The sequence below is a fragment of the Pongo pygmaeus genome, chromosome 5 (assembly GCF_028885625.2).
Source record: "Pongo pygmaeus isolate AG05252 chromosome 5, NHGRI_mPonPyg2-v2.0_pri, whole genome shotgun sequence".
In the NCBI taxonomy this organism is placed as follows: Eukaryota; Metazoa; Chordata; class Mammalia; order Primates; family Hominidae; genus Pongo; species Pongo pygmaeus.
Genome location: NC_072378.2, coordinates 100,979,732 through 101,003,383, shown reverse-complemented (window position 1 = coordinate 101,003,383; position 23,652 = coordinate 100,979,732). Strand labels below are relative to the sequence as shown.

Sequence of the window (23,652 nt, the reverse complement as noted above, 5' to 3'; positions counted from 1 at the left end):
CCATGCAACAACAGAATACTACAAATACTTTCAAGTGTATGTGAAACATTTAACAAGATAGATCTTATTCTGGGGCAAAAAAAAGGAAACCAAAATTTCAATCAATTTTCAAGTATCCAAATCATACTGTGTTCTCTTTGGAAATAAATTAGAAACCAATAACAGAAATATTTCTGGAATATCCCCTAATTAAAAAAATATAAGTAACACATAGAAGGAACTCATTGGTCAAAGTGTCAAAAGGTAAATTATGAATATTTTGAAGTGAGTAAAAATGAAGCAACATAAAAAATTTGTGGGATAAAGGTAAAGTAGTAGTTTGTATAAAATCTGTAGCACTAGATGTCTATATTAGATGAAAATCTTAAATAAATGTAGATTCTGCCTTATAAAACTAAAAAATACAAGTAAATTAAACCCAAAGTGAGCAGAGGAAAGAATAAAATAAAATAAAAATTTAAGAAAAAAATCAGTAAAATAGAAAACAAGAAAAATACAAAGGAAATCAATGAAACCAAAAGCTGGTTATTTGAGAAGATCAATACATTTAATCATCCATAATGATCAATTTTTAAAAAACAAACACATACAAATTACCAATATGAGTAATGAGAGGTAAGGTATGCATCATTACAGAATCTATGGATATTAAGAAGATACTAAAGCAACATTATGCATAACTTTATGCCAATGAGTCTGACAATCTAAATAAATAGATAAATTTTTTTGAAAGATGTAAACTACCAAAGCTCACTAATAGGATCCGGATAGCCCCATATCTATTAAAGAAATTGAATTTGTAGTTAGAAATCTTTCCACTGAGAAAACTGCAATCTCAAGTAGCTTCCTAGTTTATTTTTTTCAGGAAACCAAAGAGCACAAAATACTTACCAACTCTTCTATGAAGCCATCATTGACCTGAAAGCAAAATAAAAACATTACAAGCAAATAAAACTAGAAAATAATGCCCCTCCCAAATACAAATGCAAAATTATTAATAAAATTTTAGCAAACAAAACTCAACAATACAGAAAATGAATACTACATTTTGTCCAAGTGGGATATATCCCAAGAATGCAAGGTATATTCAAAAACTCAAAAAGAAAAAATAATGTTATCATTATTAAAACTGAAAATTCATAGTTCATAATAAAAGAGATGAACTTAGAAAATAATTGAAATGGAAAAATAATACAATAGCATCAAAAAGTAAAATAAATAGGGATGCATCTAACAAAAGATGTGCAAGGCCTATACACTGAAAACTAAAATACACTGCTAAGAGACATCAAAGCAGACCAAAATAAATGGAATTATACACTGTTTGATGGCTCATAAGACCCAATATTTTTACGATGGCAATTTAAATTTGGATTTGATGTCATGCAAATTAAAATTCTTGTAGACGTTGTTTTAAAAATTGGCAAGCTAAATTCTGAAATCTAACATCATAAAGAAATACAAAGGATGTACAATAAGCAAAACAACTTTGATTTAGAAAAAAAAATTGGATGACTAACACTACCTAATTTGAATACTTAAATCTACAATAATCAAAACAGTGTGATTTGGTATAAAGATAGAGAAAAAGAAGAATGGAACAGAATAGAGAGTTCAGAAATAGACTCGAACATATATACAGATAACTGGTATTGAACAAAGGTTCAAAGGCATGTCCTGAGAGAAAGGATAGTCTTTTCAACAAATGGTGCTGAAACTATTGAATATCCATAAGCAAAAAACTGAGCTTTTTCTATAATTTGCACCATATATAGAAGTTAGCTTAAAGTGGATTATAGACCTAGATACAATACATTAAACATAAATCTCTAGAATAAAACAAAACACTTTTGTATCCTTAAATTAGACAAAAGATAAAACATCAAAAGTATAATCCATCAAAAAATATATGGACCTTTGCAAAATTAAAAACATTTGCTTTTTGAGAGACTCTGTTATAAGAATTCAAAAACAAACCACAGACCAAAGAAAATATTTAAAAATCATATATCTGATAAAGGATTGGTATTTACAATATATAAAGACATCTTAAACTGAATAATAAGAAAACAACTCAATTTTTTCAAAAATGGAAGAGGATATACTAATGGCAAATAGTCATAAGAAAATATAATCAAGATAATTACAATAAGATAATACTACATACCTACTAAAATGAGTAAAATTAAAATATTTACCACACCAAGTGTTAGTGATGGGGCAGGGGAACTAGAACTCACATACACTGCTGGTGAAAATGTGAAATAATACAACCATATTGGGAAACAGTTTGGAACTTTATTAAGAAGTTAAAAATATATCTATAACACATGTAATTTCCTAAGAGAAATGAAAGTATATATCTATACAAAATCTTGTACATGAGGGCCTATAGTAGCTTTTTTTGCAATAGACCAAAAATGGGTACCACCCAAGCATAAACCAGCTGGTAAGTGGATAAACATGTTGTGATGTATCCATACAATGAAATAACATTCACCAATAAATAAGAATTAACTATTAATACACAAAACAACTTGGATAAATTTTAAAATAATTATGCTAAGTAAAAATAAAAAACAAAAACATAAAGCAAGCCGAGACAAGAAATGACCAGGGTCTGGGTAGCATATTGAATATAGCTAGGCTGGAAGTCAGATAGACCCCAGCACTTTTTAGTTAAGTATGTGATTAAACCTAATCTTTGGGCAACTTATTTTAGATTGTATTCACTGTCATATGAAACAGAGAAACAATAATCTAAATTGTCTTTTTAATATTGTTCTCTGAGGTAAATTATCATTCAAAATTATATCAATCACATTAAAAAGTTGAGACTTGACATAATTAGCAAAGTATTACTTGATCTCCCAAAGCCCTGCCTTCATTGCATGTAGCTTTATTCCTGGCAACCACAGGCTGCATTACTGTGACTGCATTTTCCCTGCCTTCCAAAAGCTGGCAGATATCTGCAATATCACTGCCTTTGTCTTAACCATGTCTGAATAGAGTTCACAAGTTTAGTAAATAGAAATACAAATATTGCATGAACCATAGATATAATAAAACATAATTCTTTGTTTATCTGAAATTCAAATGTGACTGGGAATTCTGTACCTTCTCTGGCAACCATAGATAAGATAATTTCAGGTCTTTGTCTTTGACATTCTATATCCTAGACACACTTTTGGTACCAGAGAAATCATTTTAGTTATTTCAAGCAGAATGGAATTGAATAAAGGGAATTCTAGGCTTGCAAATATGTCAGAAGGGGGAAAAATAACAGGGAAGGCTCCTTCTACATCTTAAGTTTGTCATTAGATTTCAGGAAAATCTTCTCATGTCAGGAACTGCAGGAAACCAGTTACAATGCCCATGGCTACCAACAACACCAAGGAGATAATTCCTGAGGGAACTCTCTAAAGAGGCCCATTTGGAGGCTGATGCAAGTTTCCCATCTTTACATATGACCATTAAAGTCATATATATGTAAATGTTTGAATCAGCTTTACTTTTAAGAGCCAAAAACTTGTAACAATACAAATGTCCATTAAGAGTGCAATAGATAATAAAGTATGGCATGGTCATATAATGGACTACTACACAAGAACTAAAAAATGAAATACTGCCACATGCAGCAACATGGATAAGTCTTACAGACAACATACTGAGTAAAAGAAGCCAAACAATGCAAAAACCATACATAACTGTGTGAGACAATTTACATGAATTCCAAAAGCAGGCAAAGCTAATCTGTTAGAAATCACAATTGTGGTTACCTCAGGTGGGTATTGATTGACAATTGACATGAAGGAAACCTCTGGGATGATGAAAATGTTCTGTGTCTTTATCAGGGTGTTGGTCACACAGATACATGCATATGTAAATATTCACCAAGCTGTAAACTTAATAATAATGCATTTTACAGGGTACATTGGGGTTTGTTGTTGTTGTTGTTGTTGTTGTTTTAAGTCATATTTTCTGGAGCCCACACAACTATCTACCACTACTGGAGGAGGAATAACATTCCCCACTTTCCTTACAACTTCCAAATGTCATCAAGTGTCTCTTGGTAGAAACTAGAACTATATGAGCAAGGGACTCTAGAGAATTCAGTGCCCAGGATTCTGGCCCTAGCAAAACAGGCGACAGGATAAGATGGAGTAGGAACGATGCTGAGTGTTCTTCACAATACTTTTATCTTGTAGAGAGTGAATGAAAAGCAAAGAATAAAAGTGTTTTAGATTGTGGGCACTGCAGATAATATTTTAAAAATAATCCCCTTGGAATATCCTACTGTCTACAGTTTGTGGTTAGCTAGGAACTAGAATATTAAAATTATGACTCCCTATACAATTGCATGATAAACATTTAAATATTCCTAGAACATGGGAAAAAATCTTAATTAGACTATACTTTAACAAAACAAAACACAAGCTTTAATTCCCCAAAAAAAGAATTTTTATTGAAATGGCAGAAAATGCAATACAATTACAAACATATTTCAATAACTTTCTTATCATAATTGCAAATATGAGATATATACTATTTTCATGTTTTTATTTTCCTTGTTTTATTTACCTTCCTTAGAAATAAAATCTTTTAATGTACCCTGTCTAGCTTCAAGTCCATCAATCCAATTTTATGACTTTTAAAATTAGCATGTTTTACTACAGAGAAAAGTACTTGGCATGTTATAAAGTGCATGCCATTAATGGCATACTTTTTAGGTTTTTCTTCAAATTAAAAAAAATCTGTAATTATGCATACTACAAACCAATAGTTTAAGGTTTTATCACACCACATTACAATGACAAAACACATTACAGAGAATAAGGGTTGCAAGTCTTACAAAACACTATAAAAATATCTTTTTAAAGATTTGTTGCCTACTCTTCCGCAAATTTTCATCTTTAATACTATCCGTACTGCTATAATTTGTCCTGTGTCTTCCAGCATCCTGTTATGGCTCAGACAATATCATTTAACAAGCAAGGCCCATATACTTCTTTTTAATTTGGAAGCCTCCAATTGTATTCTTAACTTGGTATAGATTTGTCACATTTCCTTAAGAAGAAGAACACAGGACAACTTACATAATACAGATATGTTGTTTCATTCCATCTGTCATTTTATCTTTTCCCACCTCCACTGAGTATGGGCATCCTAGGTTCATTTGGATGCATTGTGCTTATATATCCCAGCATGTTCCTGAAGAGAAAAACACTGTCCCTCTAAAAACTATTCTCCCTACCTTCCTCATAGCATATTTTGTAATTTCAAGTTCACTGGCCATTTCCTTCTGATTTATGGCACACCACTGCAAGTGTCATCCAATAACTATTCATGAGAACAGTTGCAGCAGGATTACTGGGTGAAAACAGCAACTTGAAACTGTTTAACCATGTCAAGGGCCTCTCTTTTCCCATATTCTTTTTGAAAACATGACTAGCACCTGATTGCAATATTGTAGTCATTTGACACTTTTCCATACATCATTGAATACTATTGTCAGAGGTTGATGAGAACATATTCAAATGTCTTGAATTCAGCTCTATGGCTCTCAGACCCACCAAAATATATGTAACTTTTCTTTCCAAGCTTTTGTTTCTTCATCCCTGCTTTGATTTCCACATGCTATTTGGCATTCTTTTCCTAATTCCTGATTCTTTCATGATATCTGAACTCATTTCATAGAATATTCTTCAATTCTTCTCTTCTTCATCACACTTATGTAAATCTGACCACAGTTCTCTTAAATCATTCAACATGCTTTTCTTGAATGTTTTAATGTATGTAAAGTGTACCCACTTTTTTGTTTTTAATTCTCTTTCTCTCATCTTTATCATATTTTTTTCTTTTGTTCTTTTAGTTATTTATATTTTAATTTTCTCTCTTGCTTTTTTTTTTTTTTTTAATCTATGCTTACAAGAGGCCCCATGATACAGTGCAGAAGCATTAAACAGGAAAGAAGTCTTTGGTTAATATCGGTACATTAACTATTCCTCTAACCTTGGACAAACTACTGCTCCTCTACCGGCCTCCTTTTTTTTACTTGTAAATGGGAAGACTGGTTGGAATGTTTTGTGAAGTTGCATCTAGTGCTGGAAATTCTATAATTCTAAGAACCAGTAACAATATCTATATCTATATCTATATCTATCTATATCTATATTTATATTATATCTATGTCTAGCAAGCTAGCTATTTTCCTGTTGTATTCAATCTGTTTCTTGCACTAAAGTAGAATCAAACTTTTTCTCTCAGTTTCCTGTTCTAAATTCTGCAATATTATGTTACTTATTGTTCTTATTCTGGCTTTCACTTGTACTTTATTTTACTGATTTCTGTCTTGTTTTTGGTCTGAACTCTAGAGAAATCAGAGTATAAAATTTATCAATATCCTGCTCTGTACATTTTAAACCTAGCAACATTTGGTAAACTACCCAACAGTTCATGAGCACATTTACATGTGAATACACACACACACACACACACACACTGCTGCCTTTGGAATCATAGTGGTCTAAGTTCAAACTCTAACTATATACAGTCATGTATCACTTAATGATGGAATTATGTCCTGAGAAAAATTTGCCGTGATGTGAGTCTGTCATTGTGCAAACATCATAGAGTGTACTTACAGTGACCTAGATGGTATCACCTACTACACACCTAAGCTATATGGTGTGCTCCTATACTGTAATCCTGTATATCATGTGACTGTACTGAATACTGTAGGTAATTGGAACACAATTATAATAAGCATTTGTGTATCTAAACACAGAAAGGTAGAGTAAAAATGTGGTATAAAAGATAAAATGCAGTACACCTGTATACAGCGCTTCCATGAGCGAAGCTTGAAGGAGTGAAAGTTGCTTTGGATGAATCAGTGAGTAATTGGTGAGTGCATGTGAAGGCCTAGGACATTACCACACGCTACTGTAAACTTTACAAACACTGGACACTTAAGCTACACTAAATTTATAATAACTTTTTTCTTCAATAATAAATTAACCTTAGCTTAAATTTGTCCTTTTAATTTTTAAAACTTTTTGGGTCTTGTAAGTACCTTATATACATTGTATACAAATACCTTATATCTTATAAATACAAACACATTGTACAGAGGTACAAAAATATTTTCTTTATATTCTTATTCTATAAGCTCTTTTCTACTTTTTATTTTTTAACTTTTTAAACCGTTTTATTAAAAACTAAGATGCAACACACACATTCACCTGGACATATACTGGGTCAGGCTAATCAATATCACTGTTTTTCTCCTCCATGTCTTGTCCCACTTCAAGATCATCAGGGGCAGTAACACACATAGAGCTCCTATGAAAATACTGCCTTCTCCTAGAATACCTCTTGAAGGACCTGCCTCAGGCTGTTTTACACTTAACTTTCTCTGTAAGTAGAAGGAGTACACTCTAAAACAATGATAAAAAGCACAGCATAGTAAACACAAACACCAATAACATAGTCACTTATCATTATTATCAAGAATTATGTACTATACATAATTTTATGTGCTAGACTTTTATAGTACTGGCAGTGCAGTAGGATTGTTTACCAGCATCACCAGGAACACATTAGTAAGTGTTGCCCTGTATTGTTACAATGGCTAAAGGTAATTGTTCAGATACATTATAATCTTATGGTACCACTATTATATATGCGGTAGGTCATTGACCAAACTGTTGTTACGAGGCACATGACTATACTTGTGGACAAGTCACTTCCCTCTCTAAACCTGCATTTCCTCAAATGTGAAAAGAAGGTATGTTTTTCACATTTGAAAACAGAGCCTCAGAGCTCTGTTATGAGGACTGCACAGGTAATTAATGTACACCACTCAATACAGCATAGGCATATAGTAGGTCTTCAGTAATTGTCCAGCTGTTTTCCTCCTCCTTCTCATTATTATTATTATTATTATTATTATTATTATTATTATTAAAGATGGAGTTTCACTCTTGTTGCCCAGGCTGGAGTGCAATAGCATGATCTCCACTCACTGCAACCTCCGCCTCCCAGGTTCAAGTCATTCTCCTGCCTCAACCTCCCAAGTAGCTGGATTACAGGCATGTGCCACCACACTCGGCTAATTTTGTAGTTTTAGTAGAGTTGGGGTTTCACCATGTTGATCAGGCTGGTCTCGAACTTCTGACCTCAAGTGATCCACACAGTTTGGCCTCCCAAAGTGCTGGGATCACAGGTGTGAGCCACTGCACATGGCTTATTATTAATATTATTTCAAATGCAAGAGCTTCTTGAGGCAAGCCAGATTCCTTGACCTTCCATGAATGGCACCATAACTGTGTCCTGGTAGAAAGATGGGGTCCTTCAAATACTTAGATCTGTTTTTAATAACCCCTGGAGGGATTCTTCCTTGGGAGATTTTCTGGCAATGATAAAAGGATTTGTTAGCAATGACTGAATCTACTTTATGTAAAGAAAACTACCTAAGTTTTATTATATGGTGTGAATGGCAGCTCTAGTTTACCTCTTCATTAGCGAAAAACTGATATATCTCTTAGCTAGTGTCATCAAAAGAATAATATTTGCTCTGGTCCTGAACAAATAGATAGATTTGTCACACATAGCTTCCTCCTTCTTTGCCCAGATAGGAATTCCTTTGTCTGCCAACCACCAAATTGGTGGACTTCGCTGTACCCTAACCCTCATTCTCTGCTTTCCCTTTTGCATTAGTGGAAAGTATGTCCTGCCAACTTTTCACTTGTGCTCCTGATCCTGTTTCCACTCACCTTCTCTGGGGCTTTTATTCCACGGTCATTCCTGTCTCTCCTGCATTATTTATTCCTTCTTCTCTACCATGCCATTACTATATGCTAATGACAGGTTCCAAGATCTACTCTCTTTAAAATATAAACCTTCCTCAGTTCCAAATCCGTCAGTTACTATTTCATCTCTCATGCCCTTCACAGGAAAACTGAAACAATAAAAATAAAAATAAATGCTCTCATGTTCTTCACTTCCTTACTTTCCATTCACACTCAGGCTTCCTTCACTTTTGAATCAAAATGCCTCTATCTATAACAATCAAAAAACTATCATTTTGTTAAGTCCATATCTACTTTACTGGTTTTCTCTGCCTTGGCCTCTAAGAAGCATTAACACAGTACTCACTTTTTCTGAAGTATTTTTCCCTTCATTTCCATGGTGTCACATAGTCCTGATTTTCCTTTTCTTCTATCCTCCATCTCCTTTGCTAGACTATCCTCCTCTCTGACTTATTAATATTTTTCTTAGTTTGGACTGCTAAAACAGAATGCCATGGACAGGGTGATTTACGTACAACAGAAATTTATTTCTCAAAGTTCTGGGGGCTAGAGTCTGAGATTAGGGTATCAACACGGTCAGGTTCTGGTGAGGACCCTATTCTGTCTTCTCCTTATATCCTCATATGGTGGAAGGAAGGTAAGAGATTCTCTGGGGTCCCTTTGATAAAGGCTCTAATCCCATTCATGAGAGATCCACCTTCATGACCTAAATACCTCCCAATGGTCCCACCTTCTAATCCCATCACATTCAGAGTTAAGATTTCAACATATGAATTTGGTGGGGAGGGGGATACATTCAGTTGATAACAATATCGGGGAGCCTAAGGGCTCTATTCTGAGATGTTTGCTTTCATCTTTCTGTAAGTAATCTCTCTGTGTGTAATCTCTTCCAGTTTCATGGATAGAATTGCTGCTTTTGAACTGACTTCCAAAATCTTATCCCTGGCACCAAGCTCCACTCCTGTATATCCAGTTTCTGCTTTACATCTCTACCTAGATCTCCAATAGGCATCTCATACTTGACATGTTCTAATCACCCTCTTAATATAAACCCCTCAGTTCCTCTTAAAATCTTCCCATCTCATTAAATGGCACCACCATCTTTCCTGTTAGACTAAACTAAAATCATAGCCTTACGATTGGCTCTTCTCTTTTCTTTTTATCCCCTTAAATTTAATTTAGGTAAGCCCTGCCTATTATTTCTATCTATGAAATGCATCTCAAAGTATCCATTTATCTCTACCTCATATGCTGCCATAAATATGAAGAATACATGGCTCCAGTAGTCAACCCTTAGGGACTTTCCAAGAAAGGAGTATAATATAAAGATATTTCAACATGTGTTAATAACATGTGTTAATAACATGTCTATTATTTGAACATGTGTTAATCCAAAGTGCCTTCAAAATGCATAACTCTGTCTTTCTAATTTAAATATTTAAATCTGCAACTTTTAAGACTAATCAGAATTTTCAAGTTTGCAATATGCTATGGCAATAAATAAAATTTAAAATATGCTTTTGATAGAAAATATCTCTTTATATTTGAAGTTAGAACTTAATATATCTCATTTACATCTCTCCTCTTCTTCCTCTTGGATCCCCATGCCCCTAACTCTTATACAGCCCAAGAAACAGTATTTGGGGACATTACTATGTATTCTCTTCGCGTTTTAAGGAAACAAATTGCTAACACATAATTTTTTGGTGTAGGATCTAGCAAATATATCTTTCCCCTTATGTTAATCTGATTCTCCTATTGTCACCTCACTTGGTGAGCAGGCTTGTAAATTTTTGTTTGTTTTGCTTAAATCCCATAAGCCCTACACAACCTTCCTGGAGGCTAATATAGAACAGACCACACAATGATATGCTGGAAATAATGCCACCCTCTGGGTATCTTCTGCTCATGTATGTAGATTATGGACCTCAGCAGTTGGCTTTCCCTGCTCTCTAGGGGAGACTCTCCAAAGTGTTTCTGCTTCAAAACTTCTCCAATATTTTAAGAGGACTAAAAATCTTACTTTGCTTTCTCCCTTTACCATATTTCTTTTCGCAGATTTTACTAACCAATAACTTTTTATCTTGCCCTCCAGCTTCCAAGATGACTAGTTTCCTCAGATGTCTCTTCAAGTATCTCCTGCCAATCAGAATTCGATGCTGTCCTACTCCATAGTATTTTCTGCTGCAGTTTTGTTAAACATACTTGTGTTAGTTATTCTCTCAAAATCTCCTTTGAAATCCTTCTCGTGCTACTGTCATTCTGTCTCACTTTGTTTCCCAATTAAGTTTTTCTCCTATCTTATATTTCCACTTCTGCTATAGTGTCTTTATTCTTACCACTATCAAAGTCACAATATCTATTAGCCACTCCTTTTCTGATCTTTGCTTTTTTCCTGATATTCTTTAGTTTTGGCATATTTGGAAGAATTACTAAAATAATCTCAAGAGTCTTGGCCTCCTTTTTCATATTATGTATTCTCCAAAGTTGAGTCTACTTCTTTTTGTCCAATATGAAGCTTACAGCAAATTTATTACTCACAAGGAATTTAATTATCTCAAACATGTCCCTTGTGTTCAATCCAGCTGAGTTTCTAACCTGCGTTCCCTAGCTGAACAACTCTTTTCAGCCTCCTGTGACAAATCTTCACTGTAATTCTCCCCTTGAAGGCATCACCAGCAGCCTTCCTATTCTTTTAGAGACTAAACAAGTTCTTTCATGGCTACTTTTAAGCTCCTACCTAAGTTAATCCTTAAAAAACACAAAATATCTAAACCAACAGGCTTAGTTTGCCTTTCTTTTCCTTCTTCTTTTGTTTCTCTTTTCCACACTAACTCAGCTTCTTAGTATGGTCCCTCTTTTTCAAAGTCTACATTTGCATTTGGCCTAGACATGGACAGTGGGCTTGGTCTGAGCTCAGGAATACCACTGAGAGATCATCTCAGGTAAACTTCACCCACTGTGACTCTCCCAGAAAGAGTCTTTACTTCTTCACAAGGATCACAATAGCCTGAGCACATACTATTCTGTTGCTTTCCCTTGACTCCTCCAACACCTGACCTACCTGAGTCATTAGCCTTCGACTGAAAGATTGAAGCACTAAAAATCGTTTTAGGAGTTCTGGCTCTTTTCTCTGGATTTCATCTCTAAATTAAATCTGTGTTGCTGTCCTCATTCTTTGTTCTTCCTTTACTTCTTATCCCAGGAGCCATCATGCTGCCTCATCAGAAATATAAGCCTCTAATGCAGGTAAGAGAAGATCTACAAGCTAAATTTAGCAGTAACTGTATTTAAACTTATAATGGCTCTAGCATATGTAAGGACTTCTAACCTGAAAATTATAGGGGTCTGCTGTGATCCAGCCAGGCATGGCAGTACAATCAAAGAAACGGTAAAACAAAATTAAATACAATTTACTTCAAATCTTCACTCATCTCTTTAGAAACCCCACAAGACATAGTAAAATATCTTTAAAATCCTTTTTAGCTATCACTGCCACTCATATTCTCTATACAGATGGAGATCTTTACAAAAACTCAACCCACATGGCTCTTCTCACTTGCCATATGTTCTCTCTGTCATGTCAATGGCTAAAGGCACTCCTTCTTTAGTTCATCAGTGCACCAACCTTTGCTACACAGTGGTTTTCTATTTTCCTTCCTTCATGCCTGTGCCATCACTCCATCCACACCATGCCCCCCTCGGAAGCCCAAATTCTCTATTCTTGAGACATCCCACTGTGCAGAAGAAAGAGGTATAGTGTAATATATTGCCCTCACAAGAATCAGCACATTACCCCAACTGTAAACAAACAAAAAAAGAAGGCCTATGAACTGACCTATCCATGCAGGATAGAATCCTCCCTCCTTTGAAGGGAGCACAAGAGTGAGAAAGCATATATGATTATAGTAAATACTTATACTTCCTTTTGAAAAAGTCCAAATCCACATGTGCATAAAAAAGAACTGGAAGGAATATTTTCTGACTCTATTTCTACCTTTCTAATGTGTACATAAATGTCTAGAGTTAATGTCAATCTTAAGTCTAGTATATACAGAACACTTCCAGACTGCAATAGTAAAAAGAAAACTGGTATAAGACTTAGAAAACCTGGAATTAAATATCATCACTACCACTGGCATTTAACAAGTCACTTGCTGTCTTAGTGTGGGTTCCCCAGAAACAAATTCTAATTCAAATATTTCAGTATAAGTAGCTGACTTGGAAGGTGATTCCAAGAACACCAGTATTTGAACAGAAAAATGAAACAGAAAAAGGAAAAAAGTTAATAATAAATGTATTATGAATTATCACCATGGGCAACTGGAGATTGATTTTGCTAGAGAACTCGGGAGATGGTATAGAAGATACATCACCAAGTTATTCCACTCCAAGATGAGGAAGGTATGTATTTACATAGCAACCCCTATCAAGTGTTGGTTGAGAGCGTGTGTGTGTGTGTGTGTGTGTGTGTGTGTGTGTGTGTGTGTGTGTGTGTGTGGCGGAGGGTGGAGATTAATTCTAGCCTGCCTTTAGAACAGACAGAGAAGGATCTGTTGATCAGAGTGAGCACTGAGTCACATGTCCTATCAGTCAGAAGAGGTGTCAAGATACAGGAAAATAGTAAATACACCAATTCCACAGGTAGGTCACTTGAATATCTTGCTACTTCCTCCCCTTGCGTGACCCAGATTTACTCATAACCTGTATGAAGGTCATTCCATCCCATCACTGATTCACAATTTCTTTCATAAAATTAGATTAGGAATATTGGTGGAATAAAGTACAGCACTCACAGTTTCAGTTGATCCTGAAGCCATAACTGGTATGCACTGTCTCCTTTTATCATCCCCATGCTAGCTTTTTTGCAAAAGAATCCTCAACTACTGATTCAGCTTCTCTAGGTTGCTTTCCTGGTAGGGTGACTCAGACTCTCATCCTTGAAGTGTCTGAGTGCCTAGTTACTGTACTCTTGTCAGATGTGGCTGCTGCAGTGCCCATTTAGTTATCATCATGAGGAGAAAGGCCATTTTTCTTACTGTCTCCTGTCACTGAAGAGGAGGAATTAAAAGCTGAAAAACAACAGGAATGAAGTCAGCAGCAAGACCAACAAGTGCCACTGACCAGGCCTGAGGTTAAAAGATTAACTCCCACCCCGACTCTAACCACATGTGCTATCTATAGATCTCAATCTATCACAACCCTTTCACATGGACCCCTTAGTGTTGTAAGCCCTTAAAAGGGCCAGGAACTCTTTCTTCAGATAGCTAAGTTCTTGAGACGCAAGTCTGCCGACACTACCAGCCAAATAAAACCTCTTCCTTCTTTAACCTGGTGTCTGAGGGGTTTTGTCTGCAGCTGGTCCTGCTCCGTTTCTTGGTTCCCTGACTGGGAATTGAGGTGATTAACAGACAGTCAAGGCAGCCCCTTAGGCGGCTTAGCCCTGCCCTGTGGAACATCCGGCCAGCTTGAACGACGCAGAGCCTGACTCCTGGGTAGGCATTTGCCCTGCTAGAACACCTCATCAGAGCTGTGCATGGCAGGCCCCCACAGAGGATCAACATAGCAGCTGAACACGAGGAAGGAACCAGCGCTTGGAATCCAGACATCTGGTACTGTAGGACCAGTCTTTGGAACTTGCCCACTCCATTTGAGTGGAAGCGTGGCCTGATCATCCACAGTGTGCCCTTATTGGCACTTTGGTCTCAGTATTGATTTCGATTTGGCTTGACTTGTTTGCAAAAAGAAAAGTGAAAGTGAGTGCTTGAGTTTGAGAGGGGCAAGGTGAGTGAGTGACCCCTTTACCCTTTCCTTCTTGTGGTGTGAGTGTTGTTTTGTCTTGGGAGGAAGATGGGTGGAATGCAAAGTAAGCCAACTCTGCTAGGAACTATGTTGAAAAATTTCAAGAAAGGATTTAATGGAGACTATGGAGTTACTGTGACACCAGGTAAACTTAGAACTTTGTGTGGGATAGACTGGCCAACATTAGAAGTGGGTTGGCCATCAGTAGGAAGCCTAGACAGGTCCATTGTCTCAAAGGTATGGCACAAGGTAACTGGTAAGCCAGGACACCCAGACCAGTTTCCATACATAGACACTCAGTTTCAGCTGGTTTTAGACCCCCCACAGCAGTTAATAGGACAGGCAGCAGTAGTACTAGTGGCAAAGGGACAGACAGCCAAGGAAGAATCCCGCTCCACCTGCTGAGGGGAGTTGGCTCCTAAAGTCCTGTCGGACTCAACATCAGAGGATTCATGGCAAGAAATAGCACCAGTGCCCCCCACCCTTTCATCAGGGAGGAAGGCCTCCCACTCCTGAGCCCACTGCGCCCGAGCTTCCACAAGGCCTACATACCCCTAGGCCACCCAGAGTAGAAAAGGAAGGATGCGAGACCTTGAGAGAAACCCCTCCTTTGGCAGCCCGTTTGAGGCCTAGAACTGGGATACAAATGCCCCTGAGAGAGCAATGGTATACTGGGATAGCCGAGGATGGGCATATGGTGGAAAGGCGTGCCTTTGTGTACCAACCCTTCACCTCTGCCAATCTCCTCAATTGGAAAAACAATACCCCATCCTATACCGAAAAGCCTCAAGCTATAATTGGTTTGCTCCAAACTATTATCCAGACCCATAACCCCAACTGGACTGATTGCCACCAGTTGTTCATGTACCTCTTTAACACAGATGAAAGGAGGAGAGTGCTCCAAGCAGCAACTAAGTGCCTGGAAGAAACTAAGTGCCTGCTGATTACCAAAACCCACAAGAGTATGTGAGGATACAATTACCAGGAACAGACCCCCATTGGGACCCAAAAGAAGACAGGGTATGCAAAGGCTAAACTGGTACAGGGAAGCCCTTCTGTAAGGGTTAAAGAAGGGAGCTCAGAAGTCCACAAATGTTAACAAAGTCTCTGAGGTCATTCAAGGGAAAGATGAGAGCCCAGCACAATTCTACGAGAAACTATGTGAGGCCTATCGTATGTATATTCCCTTTGATCCCAATAGCCCTGAAAATCAGCACATGATTAACACGGCTTTAGTTAGTTAAAGCACAGAAGACATTAGAAGAAAATTGCAGAAACAGGATGGGTTTGCAGGCATGAATACTTCACAGTTATTGGAGATAGCCAATGAGGTGTTTGTGAATAGAGATGCAGTAAGCCGCAGAGAGAACTGAAGAGAGAGTGAACGCCAAGCCTGGTGAAATGCCGACCTGCTAGCTACAGCTATGAGAGGGGTCCCCCTGAAGGGGTGAGAGAAGGGGGGTCCCAGGAAAAATACCCAGTCTGGGTGTCCACGTTTGCAGTGTAACCAGTGTGCTTACTGTAAGGAAATAGGACATTGGAAGGACAAGTGCCCCCAGTTGAAAAGGAAACAAGGTGACTCTGAGCAGGAGGCCTCAGAGAAGGATGAAGGGGCCTTGTTCAACCTGGCAGAAGGGTTACTGGACTGAGGGAGACCAGGCTCATGTGTCCTCAAGAGCCCATGGTCAGGATGACAGTTGGGGGCAAGGACATTGAGTTTCTTGTCAATACTGGTGCTGAACATTCAGTAGTAACCACCCTGGTCACCCCCTTATCCAAAAAGACAATTGATATAATCAGAGCCACAGGGGTTTCAGCAAAGCAAGCTTTCTGTTTGCCCTGGACCTGCACTGTGGGGGGGCATGAAGTGATTCACCAGTTCCTGCACATGCCTGACTGCCCCTTGCCTTTGCTAGGAAGGGACCTACTTAGCAAGCTGACAGCCACCATCTCTTTTACAAAGCATGGCTCTTTACAGCTAAAGCTACTTGGAACGGGAGTCATCATGGCCCTCATGGTTCCTCAGGAGGAGGAATGGAGACTCTTCTTAACTGGGCCAGGCCAAGAGATAGGATCAGCTCTGGCTAAGCGGTGGCTAAAGGTGTGGGCAGAAGACAATCTTCCAGGGTTGGCAATCAACCAGGCCCCCGCACTCATAGAAGTTAAGCCTGGAGCCCAGCCGGACATACAAAAACAGTGTCTGGTCCCCAGAGAAACTCTTGAAGCTATCCAGGTCCATCTCAAGCAGCTGAGGGCCTTTGGAATTATAGTCCCTTGTCAGTCTCCATGGAACACTCCCCTCCTGCCTGTTCCCAAGCCAAGGACTACAGGCCAGTACAGGATTTGCGCTTGGTCAACCAAGCTACAGCTGAGGACAGCTGGTTCAACTGACTGGTTCACCTGGTTCATCCTTCAGGGATGCTTTCTTTAGCATCACACTAGCCCCTGAGAGCCAGAAACTGTTTGCCTTTCAGTGGGAGGATCCGGGGTCAGATGTCACCACTCAGTACACTTGGACCCGGCTTCCCCAATGGTTCAAGAGCTCCCCCACTATCTTCAGGGAAGTGCTGGCTCAAGACCTCCAAAAGTTTCCAGAGACCTAGCCTGCATGTTGCTCCAGTACATCGATGACCTCCTGCTGGGACACCCCACAGCAGTCGGGTGCGCTCAGGGAACGGATACCCTGCTCCACCACCTGGAGGAATGTTGGTAAAAGGTGTCCAAGAAGAAAGCTTAGATCTGCAGACAGCAAGTACGTTACCTGGGATTTACTATCCAACAGGTGGAGCGCAACTTGGGATCAGAAAGAAAGCAGGTCATTTGCAACCTATCAGAGCCTAAGACCAAAAGGCAGGTGAGAAAATTCTTAGGAGCTGTGGGGTTCTGCAGGTTATGGATCCTAAACTTTGCAGTACTAGCCAAGCCCCTGTTTGGAGTCACAAAGGGGGGTGACAAGGAACATTTTGAATGGGGGTCCCAACAGCAACAGGCTTTTCATGACTTAAAAAACAAACTCATGTCGGCCCCAGACCTGGAGCTGCCTGACCTGACAAAACCATTTACACTATATGTGTCAGAGAGAGAAAAGATGGCAGTTGGAGTTTTGACCCAGACCATGGGGCCCTGGCCAAGGCCGGTGGCCTACCTCTCTAAACAACTGGATGGGGTTTCTAAAGGTTGGCCCCCATATTTCAGGGCCTTGGCAGAAATTGCCTTGTTAGCACAAGAAGCAGATAAGCTGACTCTTGGGAAAAATCTGAACATAAAGGCCCCCCATGCTGTGGTGACTTTAACGAATACCAAAGGACATCATTGGCTAACGAATGCTAGACTAACTAGGTACCAAAGCTTGCTCTGTGAAAATCCTTGCATAACCATTGAAGTTTGTAACACCTCGAACCCTGCCACCTTACTCCCGGTATTAGAGAGCCCAGTTGAACATAACTGTGTAGAGGTGTTGGACTCAGTTTATTCTAGCAGGCCCAACCTCTGAGACCATCCTTGGACATCAGTAGACTGGGAGCTGTATGTGGACAGGAGCAGCTTGGTCAACCCACAAGGAGAGACATGTGCAGGATATGCAGTGGTAACCCTGGATGCTGTCACTGAAGCCAAATCATTGCCCCAGGGTACTTCAGCCCAGAAGGCTGAACTCATTGCTTTAATTTGGGCCTTAGAGCTAAATGAAGGTAAGACTGTAAACATTTACACTGACTCTCGGTATGCCTTCTTTACCCTCCAAGTGCATGGGGCGTTATATAAAGAAAAAGGCCTGTTGAACTCTGGGGGAAAAGAGATAAAGTATCATTGAGAGATCCTGCAATTGTTAGAGCCAGTGTGGAAGCCCCCAAAAGGTGGCAGTCATGCACTGCAGAGGACACCAGTGAGCTTCCACCTCGATTGCCTTGGGGAACACCCGAGCTGACTCAGAGGCTCAAAAGCAGCATCCACTCACTACCAGGCATCAGTCACTGCCCCCCTGCTCCCTCAGGCACCTGACCCTGTACCTACTTATTCTAAAGAAGAGAAGGACTTTCTCCAGGCAGAGGGAGGGCCAGGTGATAGAAGAGGGATGGATCCGGTTATTGGATGGAAGAATAGCCGTGCCACAACTGCTGGGTGCCACAGTCGTATTGCCTGTGCATGAGACCACCCATCTAGGCCAAGAGTCATTTGAAAAGTCATTAAACCGGTACTTCTACATCTCACATCTGTCAGCCCTTGCCAAAACAGTGGTGCAGCGGTGTGTCACCTGCTGGTAGCACAATACTAGGTAAGGTCCAACCGTCTTGCCCAGCATACAAGCTTATGGCGCAGCCCCCTTTGAAGATCTCCAAGTAGACTTCACTGAGATGCCCAAATGTGGAGTTAACAATTATTTGCCAGTTCTAGTGTGTACATACTCTGGGTAGGTGGAGGCCTATCCTTTATGAACTGAGAAACCTCATGAAGTAACCCGTGTGCTTCTCCGAGATCTCATCCCTAGGTTTGGACTGCCCTTACGAATCAGCTCAGATGACAGGCTGGCATTTGTGGCTGACTTGGTACAGAAGACAGCAAAGGTATTGGGGCTCACATGGAAACTAAATACCGCTTACCAACCACAGAGTTCTGGAAAAGAAGAGTGGATGAATTGGACTATCAAAAATAGTTTAGGGAAAGTGTGTCAAGAAACAGGATTAAAGTGAGTACAAGCTCTCCCTATGGTATTAAGATTAGATGTACTCCTTCTAAAAGGACAGGATATTCCCCTTATGAAATATTATATCATAGGCCCCATCCCATACCACGGGGACTCCCAGGCATTTCTCAAGAGCTAGGTGAAATTGAGTTACAGCGACAGCTACAGGCTTTAGGGAAAATTACACAAACAATTTCAGCCTGGGTAAATGAGAGGTACCCCGTCAGCTTATTCTCCCCAATTCACCCTTTCTCCCCAGGTGAATGGGTGTGGATCAAAGATTGGAACGTAGCCCCCTTGCGGCCATGGTGGAAAGGACCCCAGACTGTTGTCTTGACCACTCCAACAACTGTAAAGGTAGAGGGAATCCCAGCCTGGATCCACCACAGCCGCGTAAAACCTGCAGCACCTGAGACCTGGGAGGCAAGACCAAGCCTGGACAACCTCTGCAAAGTGACTTTGAAGAGGACGACAAGCCCTATTCTAGTCACACCCGGAAGCTGACTGGTCCACACATAGCTGAAGCATGAGGAAACTCATCGTGGGACTTATCTTCCTTAACTTTTGGATTTGTACAGTAAGGACTTCAACTGACCTTCCTCAGACTGAGGACTGTTCCCAGTGTATGCATCAAGTTACTGAGGTAGGGCAAAAAGTTAAAACAGTCTTTCTGTTTTATAGTTATTATGAACATACTGGAACTCTAAAAGGGACTTGTTTGTACAATGCCACCCGGTATAAGGTATGCAGCCCAGGAAGTGACCAGCCTGATGTGTGCTATAACCCATCTGAGCCCCCTATGAGTATAGTTTTTGAAATAAGATTGAGGACTGGCAACTGGGGAAACACTGATATGAGTAAAGTAATAACTAGAATAGAAGAAAAAGGAATCTCCAAACAAATTATCTTAAAATTTGATGCCTGTGCAGCAATCAACAGTGACCTGTATGGAAATAAATAAGATGCGGCTCTCTAGATTGGGAAAGGGCTATATAGTAGAAAATAAGTATGTTTGTCATGAATTAGGATTGTGTAGTGAAGATGAGAGTGAGAACTAGCACCACTGAGTGAGATTCTCAAAGAGGGGAATGAGGAGCGAGGCCATTTCTCTTACTGTCTCCTGTCTCTGAAGAGAAGGAGGAATTAAAAGCTGAAAAACAACAGGAATGAAGTTGTTTTCATTCCTGAAATGACCAACTGGCACCACTGACCAGGCCCAAGGTTAAAAGATTAACCCCCCACTCTAACCACATGTGCTATCTATAGATCTCAAGCTATCACAAACCCTTTCACGTGGATCCCTTAGAGTTGTAAGCCCTTAAAAGGGCCAGGAATTCTTTCTTCGGAGACCTCGGTTCTTGAGACACAAGTCTGCTGACATTCCCGGCCAAAGAAAGCCACTTCCTTTTTTTAATTCGGTGTCTGAGGAGTTTTGTCTGTGGCTCGTCCTGCTACAATCAGGCATGGGAGAACTAAAAGCATCTCACTGAATACCCTAAGCTCTATCCATACCCTTTATTGGCTTCATTTGTAACAGAAATCCTAGCTCCTCTTGACAACCAGGGTCAATTATCCTGCCAATGTGGTAACTTCTTTCTTTGCTTGCTTGGCCACTATTATGAGAAACACAAAATGATCAGGTGGTAGCCATAGCCAAAGCTTAGTGGAACATTTACCATGTCCATTGGTAGAAGCCTTACTTTTTGTTCTTAGTAACTGAGACCTCTAATCCAGGGTTTAAAGTTGTGGGAACAGTAATCACAAATTTGTCAATTAGACTGATAGTGAGATGAGCCATGCCAACTTCCACTCTTTGGTTCCTTTTCTATCAGCAGACACCACATCATATAATGAAAATCAATTTAAAGAATATAACATCTTTTGAAATCAGAGGCCCCTTCCCCTAGAACTAGAAGCTGGCTTTTTAGCATCCCCATCTATTACCATATATAAAAATCAATGTAAAAATGGGTTAAAGACTTAAATATAAGACTTGAAACTATGAAACTATCAAAAGAAAACGTTAAGAAATTGCTACTGGACATTGGTCTGGGCAAATATTTTTTGGGTAAGACCTCAAAAGCATAGGCAACAAAAGTAAAAATAGATAAATGGGATTGCATTAAGCTAAACAGCTTCTGCACAGCAAAGGAAACAAACAACAAAAGTGAAGAGACAATCCACAGAATGGAAGAAAATATTTTTAAATTATCCATCTGACAAAGGATTAATAACCAGAATACATAAGGCACTCAAAAAACTCAATAGCAAATAAATAATCTGATTAAAACATGGGCAAAAATTGACATTACTTAAAAGGAGACATACAGGCTGGGCGTGGTGGCTCATGCCTGTAATCCCAGCACTTTGGGAGGCTGAGGTGGGCAGATCACCTGAGGTTGAGAGTTTGAGAGCAGCCTGGCCAAAATGGTGAAACCCTGTCTCTACTAAAAATAAAAAATAAAATTAGCTGGGCGTGGTGGTGGGCACCTGTAGTCCCAGCTACTTGGGAGAATGAGGCATGAGAATTGCTTGAAACTGGGATGCTGAGGTTGCAGTGAGCTGAGATGGTATCATTGCACTCCAGCCTGGGCGATACAGTGAGACTCCATCTCAAAAAAAAAAAATTTTTTTAATAGAAAAACAAGACATACAAATGGCTGATATATGAAAAATGCTCAGCCAGGCACAGTGGCTCATGCCTGTAATCCCAGAAATTTGGGAGGCCAAGGTGGGTGGATAACCTAAGGTCTGGAGTTCGAGACCAGCCTGGCCAACATGGTGAAACCCCATCTCGTCTAAAAATACAAAAAATTAGCCGGGCATGGTGAAGGGCGCCTGTAATTCCAGCTACTTGGGAGGCTGAGGCAGGAGAATCGCTTGAACCCGTGGGGTGGAGGTTGCAATGAGCCGAGATCATGCCATTGCACTCTAGCCTGGGCAACAAGGGCAAAACTCCATCTCAAAAAAAAAAAAAAAAAGAAAGAAAAGAAAAATGCTCAACACTAATCATCAGAGATATGCAAATCAAAACCACAATGAGATATTATTTCACCCCAGTTAAACTGGCTATTATCAAAAACACAAAGAATAACAAATGTTGACAAAGATGCAGTTATATTCCCACCAACACTCATACACTGTTGGTGGGAATGTAAGTAGTACAGCTGTTACTGAAAACGGTATGGAGGCTCCTCAGAAAACTAAAAATAGGACTAACATATGATCCAACAATCCCACTGCTGGGTATACATCCAAAAACATAAAGGAAATCAATATGCGGAAGAGATACATTCCAATATACTCCAATGTATATTCCAGCACTATTCACAATAGACAAGATATGGGACCAATCTAAGTACCTGTCGATGGATAAATGGATAAAGAAAATGTGGCATATATATACAATGGAATACTATTTGGCCATAAAAAACGAATGAAATCCTGTCCTTTGGAGCCACATGGATGGAATTTAGGTCATTATGTTAAGTGACATAAATCAGGCACAGAAAGACAGATATTACGTATTCTCACCATATGTGGGAGCTAAAAAAAAGTGGATCTCCTAGAGGTAGAGAGTAGAATGCTGGTTACCATAGGATAGGAAGGGAAGTAGGAGGGGGAGGGAGGAATTAGGAGTTGGTTACTAAGTACAAAAATGGTTAGATAGAAGGAATAAGTCCTAGCATTTGATACTACATTAGGGAAATTTTAGTCAACAATAATTTATTGTAGATTTCAAAATAGCAAGAAAAGAATTGTAATGTCCCCAACACACCTTTAAAAAAAAGAATGTTTGAGGTGATGGATATCCCAATTACCCTGATTTGATCATTACATATTGTATACATGAGTAAAAATATCACAAGTACCCCAAAAATATGCACAACTGTGATATATAAATAAAACACACACAAAAGAGATAGGTAGCACTTCATCAAGCCAGCAGCTTCTGGGTCATGCATGTAAAGGTAGAGCTAATGGCCCTGAGGTCATGTGTCTGCTGTTGAACCTCCATCCTTGCAAGTAGTTCCCTTAGTGAAGCAATATCTTGTGGAATTCCATTAGGATAAATCAAACACTTTGTGGGCCCTCTGATTGTGGCACTGGAAAAGCAAAGGTCACATTTACTGGCAGTTTGAAAGCAAGCCAGCATGCACAGAAATGATAGATGCAGAAAGAGTATGGCTGGGGCACTGACAGTATCTTCTATACTCCCTGAATCTTGTTTCCTCATCTATAAATTGGATCCAATAATAATGCACCTTAAAGAATTTCTATGGAAATCTGCTTTTGAAGTATTATAGAAATTTAAGCTGTAAATATTCAGTTTTGTGATAGAAGCTACAAAAGAAATAA

The 23,652-nt window shown here is 39.2% G+C and overlaps 1 protein-coding gene across 3 annotated transcripts in view; it reads right to left on the bottom strand.

Moving 5' to 3' along the window:
* Window positions 1-23,652, bottom strand: part of GRIK2 (glutamate ionotropic receptor kainate type subunit 2) — a 1,201,378-nt gene that overhangs the window by 844,576 nt on the left and 333,150 nt on the right. For all 3 annotated transcript variants that reach the window (XM_063666452.1, XM_063666454.1, XM_063666453.1), the window contains one exon: window positions 892-918. The gene's annotated coding sequence lies outside the window, so the exon portion shown is untranslated. The remainder of the gene's footprint in view (window positions 1-891; window positions 919-23,652) is intronic.